Genomic DNA, 15,646 nt, shown 5'->3' with positions numbered 1-15,646 from the left:
CAAGCCAATAAAACAATAATACATCAATAATATATATAATATAGTACAATAGCTCTGCTCTGTATACTTGATTTTTCAATACACCACTGAAACAATTGGATACAAATGCAACAAACTGTTTCCTTCCAATGCTGTAGAGGTCTCCAGCCTCTAAGTTGATATTAGATTGCTCATTCAACTTGAGGTAGAAGCTTTTTTTAGATTGTTGCTATATTGAAAAATAGCTGTTACAATTCCTTATTTATTGGTCAGGGTGTATAATTAAGTTCCCAGATCCACACTCTACTGACCACAACACTTAGAATTTCCAGATGAATTAGTATATGATTTTAATAGCTGCTCCTTTTCATTTAGAAAGTGTCGCTGCTTTAATACACATCAGTAGTGGGTTAGTTGTTCATAAATTGATCTACAGGGAAATATACATGCTTTCCTCAAGGCAATAGTAAAAGTTCATGCAGCTCAGCTGATATTCAGAACTGGTTCAGTATATGGCAGCAGCCAATTAATTGCTTATAGATTGACATGCAAGGATATATGCAATTGCTTTTGCTTATAGCGGTGATAAAAGTTCATACACCTCAGCTGATATTTTAAAACATGGCCATGTTATATATTACCACTTTCCTCCTGGGTCAAAATTCTTTGCTCACTCCCAGCTCTGGTGCTCAAATACCTTTTCATGAGCCTTATCCGGAGATCCTTTAGAATTCTTCCCAGCGTGTTGAGGTAGACTCGTGGTAGGCTGATCATAGGTGGGTAAAATCAATGGGACGCGTTTCTCCGCCTGTAAACGCTCGGCGGCTTCTTCAGTCGGATATTTTAAACTCTGCCGCCCTGCTCCTTTTTATCTCCGGCATCTCTCTAGTGCGTCTGCGTGCACTCATTGCGCTCCAAGCCTCGCCTTCCGTGTAGCGGCTATTAGCAATCAATCAGAGCTAACACTATGTGTCTAATTGTGCTTCAAGACTCATTTTCCGTGTATCGGCTGTTGATCATTTAGCAAGGCTGTCACTATGCAGTTAATTGCGCTCCAAGTTCTGTTGCTGTACAGACATTCATCAACTGTTGATAGAATTTATTCATCTATTTGTACTTAATTCAACCCATAGCTCTTGAAATTGGGCTTTTGCTTATATCAGATTTGTGGTATTCGTAAAACTCACATCAAGTAGTGTGTATACACCATTAAAATGCCGGAATATGAGCCAGAGCAGAGTAATAAAATATACTCAAATAAATTATACTCAAATAAGTTCGCTATCTAAACACTTATATATCTAGACTTATAACAAGGTAAAATTATTCCTTATGGAAACGTACAGCACATACCATTCCAATATTATTTATCAACTCTTCAAAATATCTCAATATATATATTTTATCCATAATTATCATAATCTTAAATGTATCTTCAGGGCACTCAATGCAACATAATTAACATCTATATTTACATATTATATTTTTCATACGCTACTGTAGAACCTTATATCATAATGTATATATACATACACATACATATATACATGCATATATACATACACATCTTGTAAGCACATCCAGAATAAAACCTATTTTCTTTTATTTATCAGGGATAACCCTTATCCATACAGATCCCCACAACATGTTATACTAGAACCACTATATTAGCTTGTATATATGGGATAGCCACACACAAATAATGTGTGTGGTATACTAAATGTTCTTTCCTCTTTACTCTTTCATCTATCCCCTCCTATTTCCAAGATAACCCCACCATGCAACTAATATTCTCCGACCCCCCATTAGTCAGAGCCTATACATATACATGGTGTAATGATCATACCCCCATGGTCTAGCTGATATGGTTCAGTTCCACCGTATCATTTAGGCCATCAGGGGCCAAGGTGGCCAATCTAAATATCCAATAGGCCTCTCTACGACACAAGGTATTAAACCTATCTCCCCCACGTGCAGTGCTTTTAATTTGCTCAATACCCAATACCTTAATATTACCAGGTGTATAGAGATCACACTGTGCAATGTGGTTGGACAGAGGGTGTGTTCGCACATTTTTGTTTATATTCCTCCAATAATTAGTTTTCTGGATATTGCACTGTCAGTAGAGGGTAGAGAAATTGTAACAGAAACCTTTATTAAGCCGGTGGACCGAAGCAGATATTTAAATTTTAAAAGCTCTCATGCAAAAACATGGAAAGTAAATATTCCGAAGGGGCAATTTATCAGAATCAGACGGAATTGCTCAACGCTAGAATTATTTAAAAAACAGGCAGATCAACTGTTTGATTCATTTTTGGAACAAGGTTATCCCAAGGAAATTTTACATAGGGCTCTAAGGGAAGTGGAAGATATGGAAAGAGGTACATTGCTAAATATGAAGAAAAATATAAATAAAGAACCCATATATAAAGAATCAGATGTAGATAAGGGGAACAAGGAAGATAGATTATCCCTATTTACAACTAAGTTTAATAATTATTCCTATGACATTAAGAGAATTATTAAGAAAAATTCTGAACTTTTGAAGCTGGATACAGTACTTAGAAAAACAGTTAATCTTGATAGGAGAGTAATTTTTAGAAAGTCGGACAATTTGAAACATAGACTAACTACGAGTCATTTTAAACAAAAGAAGGTTGAGCATACACAGGTAGGGAACACTTGGATACCCATGAGACCAACAGGTTTTCACAAGTGTGGGAGTTCCACATGCAATACGTGTCTACATACGGACAGAAAAACAACTGAGTTTGTCTCTAATCATAGTGGGGAGAAATTTCAAATAAAAGGTTTTTTGAACTGTAGGTCTAAGTTTGTCATTTACACTGTGCAGTGTGGTTGTGGCAGACAATATGTGGGGCGCACAACTAGGATGCTCCATACTAGGTTTATGGAGCATTGGAGGAATATAAACAAAAATGTGCGAACACACCCTCTGTCCAACCACATTGCACAGTGTGATCTCTATACACCTGGTAATATTAAGGTATTGGGTATTGAGCAAATTAAAAGCACTGCACGTGGGGGAGATAGGTTTAATACCTTGTGTCGTAGAGAGGCCTATTGGATATTTAGATTGGCCACCTTGGCCCCTGATGGCCTAAATGATACGGTGGAACTGAACCATATCAGCTAGACCATGGGGGTATGATCATTATACCATGTATATGTATAGGCTCTGACTAATGGGGGGTCGGAGAATATTAGTTGCATGGTGGGGTTATCTTGGAAATAGGAGGGGATAGATGAAAGAGTAAAGAGGAAAGAACATTTAGTATACCACACACATTATTTGTGTGTGGCTATCCCATATATACAAGCTAATATAGTGGTTCTAGTATAACATGTTGTGGGGATCTGTATGGATAAGGGTTATAGAAAAAACCAAAACAAAGAAGTGTTGGAAAGTAGACTCTTTTTTGGGAGCACTCTAATTCAGAGGGTGGCAATATAATTTATTAATACTGATAAAACCATTTTTATTAGGTTACACATTAAAGAATTTTTTAAGGAGTATCTGCGTGAAAAATTAGAAACTTTGCGAAAATATAGAACAAATTACAAATAGTACGTGATATCCATATCACAATGTATCAGTTGCCGGAGATTAATGGCTGTTGTTACAGAGTTCATTAATCATTACACATTCAGACTCATGTAATGTATGACCATCATTTGTTCAGCAGATATCCATTGTGGATTACAATAAATGCAGAGAATTAAATCATAGGTCATATGAGAGTCAGGTACCCAGTAGTATATATATGGGTGGGTGACACTGTATAGGGGAATCAATTTCTTGCAGTACCAGGGTGTTCAGAGGTGGTCTCCCATCCTAGTACTAACCCGGCCTTTCACTGCTTAGCTTCCAAGGTCAGAAGAGATTGGGCATCTCCAGTGATGTATGACCGCAAATATTGTACTCTCCCTCTTGGATCACCTAGATGCGTGCAGCCACTTGGTTTAGTTACCCTTTAACTTGGCAGTCACAAATAGGATATAAACATATTGACGCCCTATTTTTGTAACGGGAAGGTTACACAGCATCCACAATTTGGGCTTGCCTTTTCACTGATGCAAACCAATTTTTTGGAATTCCAAATGCCCAATATTTTGGGTGTGGATGACACTATAGGGGAGTCAATTTGTTGCAGTACCTGGGTGTTCAAAGGTGGTCACCCATCCTTTTACTATCCCGGCCTTTCACTGCTTAGCTTCCAAGGTCAGAAGAGATTGGGCATTTCCAGTGAGGTATGACCGCAAATATTGTACTCACCCTCCTGCATCATCCAAATTTATAAATTGCGATTGCCACAGATAACAAGTTTTATATACATATGGTACAATGTTCGAAAAATTAAATGGGATAATGTGTAGCCACCTGGCTTAATCACCCTGTAACATATCAATCATGGATAACAATATACACATGAGTGAAGGCCTGTTGTGTGGGTAAAATTCCTGGACACCACACAATGTCCACAATTAGGACTTGCCTATCACTCCTGAGAATGCCCAAAGAACACCAGAACGGCCGGACCAAAATCAGTAACTATATAGGTGCAGGATATGATTATGCTGCACAGAAATGAATTTTCTAAATAATCAATTTATGGTACACCCTTATGCACTATACCAGACAATAGCTGAAAGGTGCCTGATGCCTAGAACCTCTAATAGATACCTGCGTATATTGTAGAAAAGCAGGCTGGAACTAGGTGCTTGTAGATGATTTGCACATTTGTTGATTTGCTTGAGCCTAATAAGTTCTAAGTTATGAGCATTTGCTGAAATTTGCCATTGTTGAATTTCAAAAAGAGAAAACACAGTCAGTGATACCTATATAATTAATGTCAGCTTGCAATTGATGTTTGTAGCCAGTGTGGATAATCCCAATGGTATACCTTGATGCTGAGGGTATAAGGTCCTTGTGGTATTACTGGTTGGGACAGTTTATCCTGTATTGCTCTTTAACATGATATGAGTATGACAATACGGCTGGAGATTATGATATCACTTATAATGGCTACTAATAGCTCAAAGACAGGAAGAAAGGAAGAAAAGAGAAGAATAGAGGGAGGAAAAAACTTTTTGCTGACAAGCTGATTGTTGTATGTGCAGATCGCAATAAAGGGAGTGCGGGGTATACGATACCAGCTCCGGTCTTAATGCTGTCACTGTGGGACCCGCCTGCTGCCGTGCCCGTGCTCCAGAGACTTCAGGGGCTGCAGCGGCGTGTGGTCGAGGTCTCCCCGTTCAGAAGACGGAGTTTGCGGCCGTTGCCTGGTGACCGTCCTCGGGATTCCGGCTAGTGCGGTCACGTGTGCGCATCACGTGATCGCAGTACTTCCTCCTGACGTACGTTTCGCATTAAGTGCTTGATCACAGGACGTGATGTGTTAGCTGAGAGTTGCAGTTTTTAAACAAGAGTACTGATGATTAATTGGGCCTGATAATTGTTTAACTCTGGGTCAACCCACATTGGATCATTTAATTGCATGGTTGAGGATACTAGATGTTTCTGTAGGACGGCAATTAGGGATGTGTAAATAATATATATGATATGCGGGATATGAGTTAATAAGGGCTGTAACCTGATATCATGGTTACTAATACATTTGTATGCCAATTGAATTATTAATGAGCTGAGTTCATAAATTAATTTTAATTTATCGTTAAGTGTGATAAATTGATATCTTGCTGTGCAACATGTAATTGATTATATGAATTATTAAAGTGAATAATTAATCCAAACCAATGTATGTATATAATTAAATTAAATTAATTAAACTGTAAACGCTTTTTGATTAACACTGGAATGAGTAGAAAGTAATATTATAATGATTATGAATATATTGAGATATACGAATAATATGTGAGGAGGAAAAATTAGGGATGAGGTGTATTAGAATGAAGTATAGTAAATTATAATAAATTTTAATAGGCATTGTCTTAAATATAGTGTATGTTAGGTAATGAATTTGAAAAATAGATTGAGAAAGAGGTACAGAGATAGTTGTGCTAATGAGGAATGACATAGAATAGGAGTGGTATGAATTAGGAGGGGGTGTCTGTAATGCAAGGGTGCATATGGAAGGGTGAAATATTTGTGGCTATAGTGTTGTATAATAAATTAAATTTGTAAGTGTATAAGTGTTAAAACAATACGAGGGCAATTTATTGATATTTTGTAAAAACAATTACATGAAGAGCCCATGGTAAACTCTGGTGATAAAAAGTGAGAATTGTGCATGTTACGTGAACTTTATGGTGCATATATGGATATGGGCTAGTGATGCAATGGGATATGTAAATGATGTGTTTAGGTTAGTACGAATGCAGTAACCTTGTATATATGATGATGGACCATGATCAGTATGATGCTGATTGCCATGAATCATAGTAGGCTTCAGTTCAGGAATACTCCATAATTTATATTTTCATTCATCCCTGCTGGATGTATGGATCCGAGCTTGAAAATCCACTCACTTTCTTTTCTAAGCAGACTTTCGGTGAGATTACCACCTCGGATCCTGAGTCTTATCCTCTCCAAGCCAAAGACTTTTAATTCTTCCCACCTACTTTCATGGTACGTATAGAAATGACGGGCGACAGATGTCAGTTGTTTCATCTTGGCTTTATCTGAAGCGGCATTGCGGATGGATCCTATGTGCTCTAGAATGCGCTGTTTGAAAGGACGCGTTATCATGCCTATATACTTTTGATTGCAGCTGCATCTAAGGCAGTAGATGACCCCTTCAGTTAGACAGTTCATATAGTCCACAATCTGTATCATTTCCCCATATTTATCCTCTATTTCCTTTGTAGGATCAATGTGTTTGCAAACTTTGCATCTTCCGCAGGGATATGTGCCTGTAACTACAGGTTGTTTAGTGGGACATTTTTGAAAATGACTCCGTACGAATCTGTCCCTCAGATTTTTTGATCTACGCCAACTCATGGCAACTTGCAATCATTCCTTCTGGGTTTTTATAAATCAATAGGTCTAGAAAGGGCAGTTCTGATTGACTTATAGTATGCGTGAGATGGATATTGAAATTATTGTTATTGAGATGTTCAATAAATTGGTGCAGTAGCGGTAACTCACCTTCCCAGATCATAAGGATATCGTCTATGTAACGATTCCACATGATAACATGGGTTGTAAAAGTGTCATTGGTATCCTTGAAGACGACTTCCCTCTCCCACCATCCAAGAAATATGTTGGCATATGTAGGTGCACAGGCTGCCCCCATAGCCGTACCTCTTGTTTGGAGGTAAAATTGATCGTTAAACGTAAAGAAATTATAGTGTAGCACAAAGTGAAGTAGCTTAACGAGAAAGAGATGAAAATCTTTTCTTCCTTCGTTGTGTAGAAAATATTCTACAGCTCTTACCCCATCTTGGTGACTTATGGAGGTATATAGTGCCTCAACATCTAGTGATACCAGGTATTGGTTATCCTCTAATTTTAGATCGTGTATTTTCCTTAATATGTCAGTCGTGTCCTGGACATATGAGGGAAGATCCAAGACAAATTGCCGGAGGTGCAGATCAAGGAAAATACTGGCTCTTTCTGTTAAACCCCCTATACCCGACACAATGGGTCTCCCTGGTGGGTTATGGATATTTTTATGAATTTTAGGCAACATGTAGAACGTTGGAATTTTGGGATTCTGGATTGATAGATAATCATACTCCTGTTTATTAATTGTTCCTTGTGCTAGTGCTTGATTGATAATGTTGTCATAGATCATTTTATAATTCTGAAGTGGATTAAGTAGAATCCGTTTATAACCGTTAGTGGTTTCCAGTTGTCGCCTTGCTTCCTTGATGTAATCCGTTTGAGGCCAGATGACAATGTTGCCCCCTTTATCAGAGGGCTTAATGACAACGTCATGCCATGTCTGTATTTCTTTAATTGCAGTTCTTTCTTGTCGGGTAAGGTTGGAAAATCCCAAATATTTATTTTTATTTATGTGAATTTGATCAAACTCTTTAGCTACCAATTTCAGAAAGACCTGTACTTCAGGACAAATTTGCTCTTGAGGAAAATATGTTGACTTTTTCTTACAGGTCGGTCTAGTGTTGGGCTCATCTTCTGTTTCTGAACTCTGTTCATATTCCAGTTCTTGTAATGCAGAGAGAGCTTCTTGTTCTATCTGAAATAGGCCTGAAGATAAAGTATCCGATGTAGCTGCATCATTAGCCTCTACTTCCAATTGAGCCAATGGAGAGAGTATCTCTTTGTTAGAGTATAGTTTGGTTAGCAGCAATTTTCTGCCAAATAGTTTAAGGTCTGTTTCTCCTTTGAATCGATCAAAGTGTTGTGTAGGGGAAAAGGTTAAACCCTTTTGAAGTATGAATTCTTGTGCTTCTGTAAGTTTATGATCTGACAAATTGATAATCTTAAGTTTTGAGTCATTGTTTTCAGTGGTTGGGGTTACCACCGGTCCGGTTGATGTTGTCTCCTGTATGTATTGCGGGTCGTGGGGGGTGAGGAATCCCATTTTTGTGGTCCTTTTCTTCCTCTTGTTCCCCCGCCTTGTCTTCCTCCTCTTTGTCTGCCTCTTCCTCCTCGAGGATCGCCTAAAAAAGAAGAAGTTGAGTTTTGAGGGTTACTTGATGTATCACTTCTGGTACTGGAGTATCTGTCGGTGGTGTATTCAGGAATTTCTTCTGTTCCAGATGTCTCCGCCTCTGATGACGAGTATTGACTTGTGTGTCTAGGAGGTTCTCTTTTCCAAGATGTCTTCTGCCATTCAAAGATTTTTCCGGATACAAAATCTCTCTTATCTCTAGCGTACTTAGTCTTCTTTCTCTCTATAATCGTTTGTTCGTAAGCTTGGAGTTCCAATTTGTTTTTTTCAAAGCATCTCTGGAATTGAGAATCCTTTTCCCAGCTTTCTAATTTCTTACTCAAATCCTCTAGATTGTGTTCACACTCTTCCAAAACTAAGTTATTATGTTTAATTAGAATGTTCATAAGTTCATTAGAGCATTTAAGTAAAGTATGTTCCCATTCCTTTTTCAGTTTCTCACTTGCTAAGTCAAATGTCGGAAAAACTCTTGGGCGCAGACCGCGTGGGGATATTTTATTTTTGATGTAATTTTCAAGAGTAGTCAGATCCCAATTTGTTCTGATTTGTTTGCGTAAAACAGAGTTTAATTGTTGAAAGTCCTCTTCCCAGCTGATATGGGGTTCAGTATCAACTAGGTCATGAAAAAGCGTATGAAAAATATAATATGTAAATATAGATGTTAATTATGTTGCATTGAGTGCCCTGAAGATACATTTAAGATTATGATAATTATGGATAAAATATATATATTGAGATATTTTGAAGAGTTGATAAATAATATTGGAATGGTATGTGCTGTACGTTTCCATAAGGAATAATTTTACCTTGTTATAAGTCTAGATATATAAGTGTTTAGATAGCGAACTTATTTGAGTATAATTTATTTGAGTATATTTTATTACTCTGCTCTGGCTCATATTCCGGCATTTTAATGGTGTATACACACTACTTGATGTGAGTTTTACGAATACCACAAATCTGATATAAGCAAAAGCCCAATTTCAAGAGCTATGGGTTGAATTAAGTACAAATAGATGAATAAATTCTATCAACAGTTGATGAATGTCTGTACAGCAACAGAACTTGGAGCGCAATTAACTGCATAGTGACAGCCTTGCTAAATGATCAACAGCCGATACACGGAAAATGAGTCTTGAAGCACAATTAGACACATAGTGTTAGCTCTGATTGATTGCTAATAGCCGCTACACGGAAGGCGAGGCTTGGAGCGCAATGAGTGCGCGCAGACGCACTAGAGAGATGCCGGAGATAAAAAGGAGCAGGGCGGCAGAGTTTAAAATATCCGACTGAAGAAGCCGCCGAGCGTTTACAGGCGGAGAAACGCGTCTCATTGATTTTACCCACCTATGATCAGCCTACCACGAGTCTATCTCAACACGCTGGGAAGAATTCTAAAGGATCTCCGGATAAGGCTCATGAAAAGGTATTTGAGCACCAGAGCCGGGAGTGAGCAAAGAATTTTGACCCAGGAGGAAAGTGGTAATATATAACATGGCCATGTTTTAAAATATCAGCTGAGGTGTATGAACTTTTATCACCGCTATAAGCAAAAGCAATTGCATATATCCTTGCATGTCAATCTATAAGCAATTAATTGGCTGCTGCCATATACTGAACCAGTTCTGAATATCAGCTGAGCTGCATGAACTTTTACTATTGCCTTGAGGAAAGCATGTGTATTTCCCTGTAGATCAATTTATGAACAACTAACCTACTACTGATGTGTATTAAATCAGCGACACTTTCTAAATGAAAAGGAGCAGCTATTAAAATCATATACTAATTCATCTGGAAATTCTAAGTGTTGTGGTCAGTAGAGTGTGGATCTGGGAACTTAATTATACACCCTGACCAATAAATAAGGAATTGTAACAGCTATTTTTCAATATAGCAACAATCTAAAAAAAGCTTCTACCTCAAGTTGAATGAGCAATCTAATATCAACTTAGAGGCTGGAGACCTCTACAGCATTGGAAGGAAACAGTTTGTTGCATTTGTATCCAATTGTTTCAGTGGTGTATTGAAAAATCAAGTATACAGAGCAGAGCTATTGTACTATATTATATATATTATTGATGTATTATTGTTTTATTGGCTTGAATTTTAATAAAATATATACAAGTGATATGTGGAATTAGATTTATAGGTAGGGAAAAAAAGGGCTATTTTAGCTAAAGAAATATCTAGATAAAATTAATGAATAAAAGTATTTTATTAAGAAATCTATTAGCGCTGTCTGTTTTTTCTTCTTTTTTTTGAGCATATTGTACTGAGGGGGTAGAGAAGTCCCCCTATCTACAGTGAGCTGCTTGCAGATTTCTTTGATTGCTTGTTTGATTGATCCTTTGGAAACGGTATAGCATAAACATACGTATTAATTACTAATTGTCAACCAGCGCTAAGGGGCCACTTTATTGTGTTTTTTGTCTCAACGCATTGAAGACCGCCCGCAATTACAGAATGTTGATCGAAAGGAGAGATTCCTCCTTGGTCCACTGACCCTGCAAGGAGTGCTGCTCCAGCACCGTGCCCCAACCTCTTAGACTGGCATCTGTCGTCAACAGGACCCAGTTGGATATCCAGAAGGGACGGCCTCTGCACAATTGTCGGTCCTGGAGCCACCAGAGCAGCGACAGACGGACCTCCGGAGTCAAAAAGATCATTTGAGACCTGATCCGGTGAGGCAGGCCGTCCCACTTGGCTAGAATCAGCTTCTGCAGGCGGCGAGAATGGAATTGAGCATACTCCACCATGTCGAATGCTGATACCATGAGGCCCAGCACCTGCATTGCCGAATGTATCGACACTTGTGGACGAGAAACGAAGCAACGAATCCTGTCCTGAAGTTTCAGGACTTTCTCCTGAGACAAGAACAACCTCTGGTTGTGAGTGTCCAACAGCGCTCCCAGATGCACCATGCTCTGAGCAGGGACCAGGGAGGATTTCTTCCAGTTGATGAGCCACCCGTGGGCTTGTAGAAAGCAGACCGTCATATCCAGATGACGCAGGAGAAGATCTGGGGAATTTGCCAGGAATAACAAGTCGTCCAGATACGGCAGTATCCTGACCCCTTGACGGCGAAGTACCACCGTCATCACCGCCATAACTTTGGTGAAGACTCGCAGAGCCGTTGTTAAACCAAAAGTAATGCCCGAAACTGGTAATGGAGGTTGCCAATAGCGAACCTCAAGTATTGTTGATGTGACACTGCTATAGGAATATGCAGGTAAGCATCCTGTATGTCCAGGGAGACCATGTAGTCCCCAGCTTTCACTTACCTTTAGTTCTGTCTATTACCCTGTGTGATACAGTTTAGAATATTACCGCATCTGTATGACGATTTTAGAATGAATTCCTTGCGTTAGTGAAGTCCTATGAGGGTGGTGCAGTGGATTTGATATCTTGGAATTTTGAGCCTAATTCAGACCTGATCGCTGTTGTGTGAAATATCGAATGACTGCGCATGCGTATGCACCGCAATGTGCACGCGTGAGCCCTTAGGGCTAAAACACACTACCCGGCTTTTGCCGGCCGGGAAAAAGCCGGACGGCTTTTTCCCGTGTCGGCATTGTAGTTAACAGTGTGAGGTCTAGGGTCCCTTCACACTGCACGGCCCCGGCCCGGCTGCCGGGTTGCAGCCGGGTCTCACCACTGGAAGGCCGGGCGGCCGCCGGGCCGTCTTTGCAGCCAGTGAACCATGTGTGTGAAGGGGAGCTTTCACACACAACGGTTTTTTTCCAAGCCGTGTCTGATGCTGCGCATGCGCACAGCATTACACACGGCTCAAAGCCGTCCTGTGTGCGAGACTCTGCCGGTTTCTCCCGGATGACAAAAAGCCGGACAAAGTTTGTCTGGCTTTTTTCCATCCGGGAGAAACCGGCCAGTGTGTTACAGCCCTTACAGCTACAAAATGGTGCAAAAATTTTGATGATCGCTAGGCGTACACAGGGTGATTGACAGGAAGCGGACATATGTGGGTGGTAACTGGCCGTTTTCTGCGAGTGTCAGGAAAAACGCAGGTGTTCCCAAGCACTTTCAAGGTGGGTGTGTAACGTCAGCTCCGGCCCTGATCAGCCTGTTTCTTTCGCACTGTAGGAGTAAGTCCTGGGCTACGCACAGACTGAATAGAATGGAAAATTCATTCAATGGTGAGTGAGTTGCAAATGGATTTGCAGATGTCCGATGTCTGGCAAAGTTTTCGCACGGCGTTCGCATGCATTCGCACACTTCCACGGGGCGGGTTTTCACTCTGTGGGCAGCGCCTATCTGATAGCAGAGGATTAATCAGGTCTGAATTAGGCCCTTTATTTGAATCACTCTTTGGTGTATGGAATACTGTATGACCAATGCCTTTTACAAATATTACCTTTTGTTAATGTCGGAGTCTGGATTGTTCTTGTGTTATTACAGTGTCGCTTTACAGAGGATGCGCAACCGAACACAGTTCCTTTTACCACTACTAACTGCAGAATTTTTTTATTTAGTAAGAGCAGGGGGTCACTTGGAGCAGTCACATATGGATGTGTCCTCACATATTTGCTACAGAAACGACAAACAGCCCCTCTTGGCACACCAGGTCACGTGAGAATCTCCTGGTATTGAGAGTTTTTTTTGCTTTTTTCACAATGCAATTGACAAGGACACACAGGGAGACTGTGCTGATTAGTTTGATATATGACACTTGTATATCTGTGTGTGACTGAGTCTCTGAATCTGTACATAAAGTGCTACAATGTAGCAGCCACTGCTTTTCTTCAAGACAAGTTCTGTTTTGCTGTGTATACAGACTAAGTCACCCACAATAAACAAGTGTCATATCTCAACCTAGCCGCACTGCATTGCGAAAGACACATTATTGGCAAAACAGACACCCGACGTTAGCATAGTTGCAAGGGACCTGGCGCTCACTTAAGTCAGGCATCTTGCTCTGCATGGTGTACTGAGGCTAGATGTATGAGGACATGGGATCCGGTCAGGATCCCGGCAGTCTAAATACTAACCCCGGAATCCTGACACTACCCAGAACAGGACCCCGAATAGGACCCCGAACAAGCGTCTGCCTGCCGTCTGACCGGTATGCCGTGGGGGTGGCAGTTGGGTTAGGTTTAGGCTGCATGGGGAGGGATAGGGTTAGGCTGCGGGCCGGGGGAGGGGGGCTAGGTTTAGGCTGCAGGGAGGGGGGTAGGTTTAGGCACCCCAAGGAGGGTTGGGGCCAGGTTTCGGGGGGTTAGGTTTAGGCTGCTTCGAGGGGGGGTTAGGTTTAGGGAACCTCGGGGACGGTTAGCATTAGGCTGCTGGGGGGAGGGTTAGGTTTAGGCTGTTGGTAGGGGGGGTTAGGGGGCCATTGGGGAAAGGCAAGTATGTTTACCTTCCCCTGTTGGGCTTCTAAACATTGGGATGCAGCGCTCATCCTGAACGCCGGCATTTTAATCCCAACCCTGAGGACACATCTATAGGCTGTAAAGGCTTTAGGTAGGCTATACAGATGTGTCTTCATTCACCTTCCTTTTTGTACCATATAGAGTGATATGACTTGATTTAGACACTCCGCCATGAGTAGCAATTCTTAGACTTTCATACCTAGATTAATTAATTTAGCGCCTGTGGTGCATCATAGCTGCATCCAAAACTGCTTGTAGTATACTGGCTCCGATCTTCCTTTCATGGAAATAGGGCTGCAAGTTTACCATACGATCAACTGATAATAAGGGCACAAACTGTGCTCATCTGCCAGGACACAAATTTCACTCATTCACATTAGTCAAATTACATTTCTATGGGACACAAATTATATTATGTCCAACCATTATCAGGCTCCATGTCTTCTATTTAATGTCTAATTGTCCCTTTACTCTCCCTTTAATATCTTGTTAGTTATTCTCTTCTCTGTGGACATTTTGGTTTATCCTATTCATAAGCCCATACCCGGTGAAGGCTGGCATTCGGGTTAGCAGTGATGGATTGATAAATTGTGTAAATATTGTTATGATTATTATCAGCCCACAAATTGCTGCCCCCACTAGTCCTCATTTAGTAAGAGTACTGGATGGGCACTGCAAATTGCCTTAGCTTACCTCTATCTAAATGAAATATACTGGGAGGTTACCAAAAGGTAGAAAGTTTTGAATTTTGAACCCGCCTCTCATTAAAATAAAGTTTTACATTTTTCTCCTAATATACTAATTTATGGCATAACAATAATCATGAAAAACAGGCGACATCAAGGTTACCTTTTATTACATGTCTCTTTTGTGTATTTAAATGTTTCCTTGTATTCAGCACATTGGTGGTCATTCCGAGTTGTTCGCTCGTTGCCGATTTTCGCTATGCTGCGATTTGTTGCTAAATGCGCATGCGCATGGTACGCAGAGCACATGCGCTAAGTTATTTAACACAAAACTTAGTAGATTTGCTGGTGTTCCTGCGGCGCTTTTCAGTCGCACTGCTGATCGGTGAATGATTGATAGGAAAGGGGCGTTTCTGGGTGGTAACTGAGCGTTTTCTGGGAGTGTGCAAAAAAAAACGCAGGCGTGTCAGGGAAAAACGCGGGAGTGTCTGGAGAAATGGGGGAGTGGCTGGCCAAACCCAGGGTGTGTTTGTGATGTCAAACCAGGAACTAAACGAACTGAGCTGATCGCAATCTAGGAGTAGGTCTGGAGCTACTCAGAAACTGCATGAAAATATTTAGTAGTTCTGCTAATTTTTCGTTCGCTATTCTACTAAGCTAAGTTGCACTCCCAGAGGGCGGCGGCCTAGCGTTTGCAATGCTGCTAAAAGCAGCTAGCGAGCGAACAACTCGGAATGACCACCATTGTGGCTACAAATAAAGTATAAAAGTCTGGTGTTTTGAGTGAAACACCACTGAAAACGTAGACACAAGTGCTCACCTCGGATATTGCAAACCATAGGGTGCGCAGGCTCAGGGAAAGGGGTGTGTAGCAAAGCACCCCTTACCCCGAGACATAGACTACCCTGCCTTTCATTCGGGACTTACTCTACCCACACTACCAAACCTTCTACACATGCACACACACACATGGACA

The 15,646-nt window shown here is 40.6% G+C and overlaps 2 pseudogenes; both read right to left on the bottom strand.

Moving 5' to 3' along the window:
* Positions 1-3,796: 3,796 nt before the first annotated feature.
* Positions 3,797-3,916, bottom strand: LOC134913800 (5S ribosomal RNA; annotated as a pseudogene).
* A 229-nt stretch (positions 3,917-4,145) lies between these two features.
* LOC134913851 (5S ribosomal RNA) lies at positions 4,146-4,265 on the bottom strand (annotated as a pseudogene).
* Positions 4,266-15,646: the final 11,381 nt, after the last annotated feature.

The sequence above is a fragment of the Pseudophryne corroboree genome, chromosome 4 (genome assembly GCF_028390025.1).
Source record: "Pseudophryne corroboree isolate aPseCor3 chromosome 4, aPseCor3.hap2, whole genome shotgun sequence".
In the NCBI taxonomy this organism is placed as follows: domain Eukaryota; kingdom Metazoa; phylum Chordata; class Amphibia; order Anura; family Myobatrachidae; genus Pseudophryne; species Pseudophryne corroboree.
The sequence above is the reverse complement of the archived record's forward strand: the minus strand, read 5'-3'. Positions and strand labels throughout refer to the sequence as shown.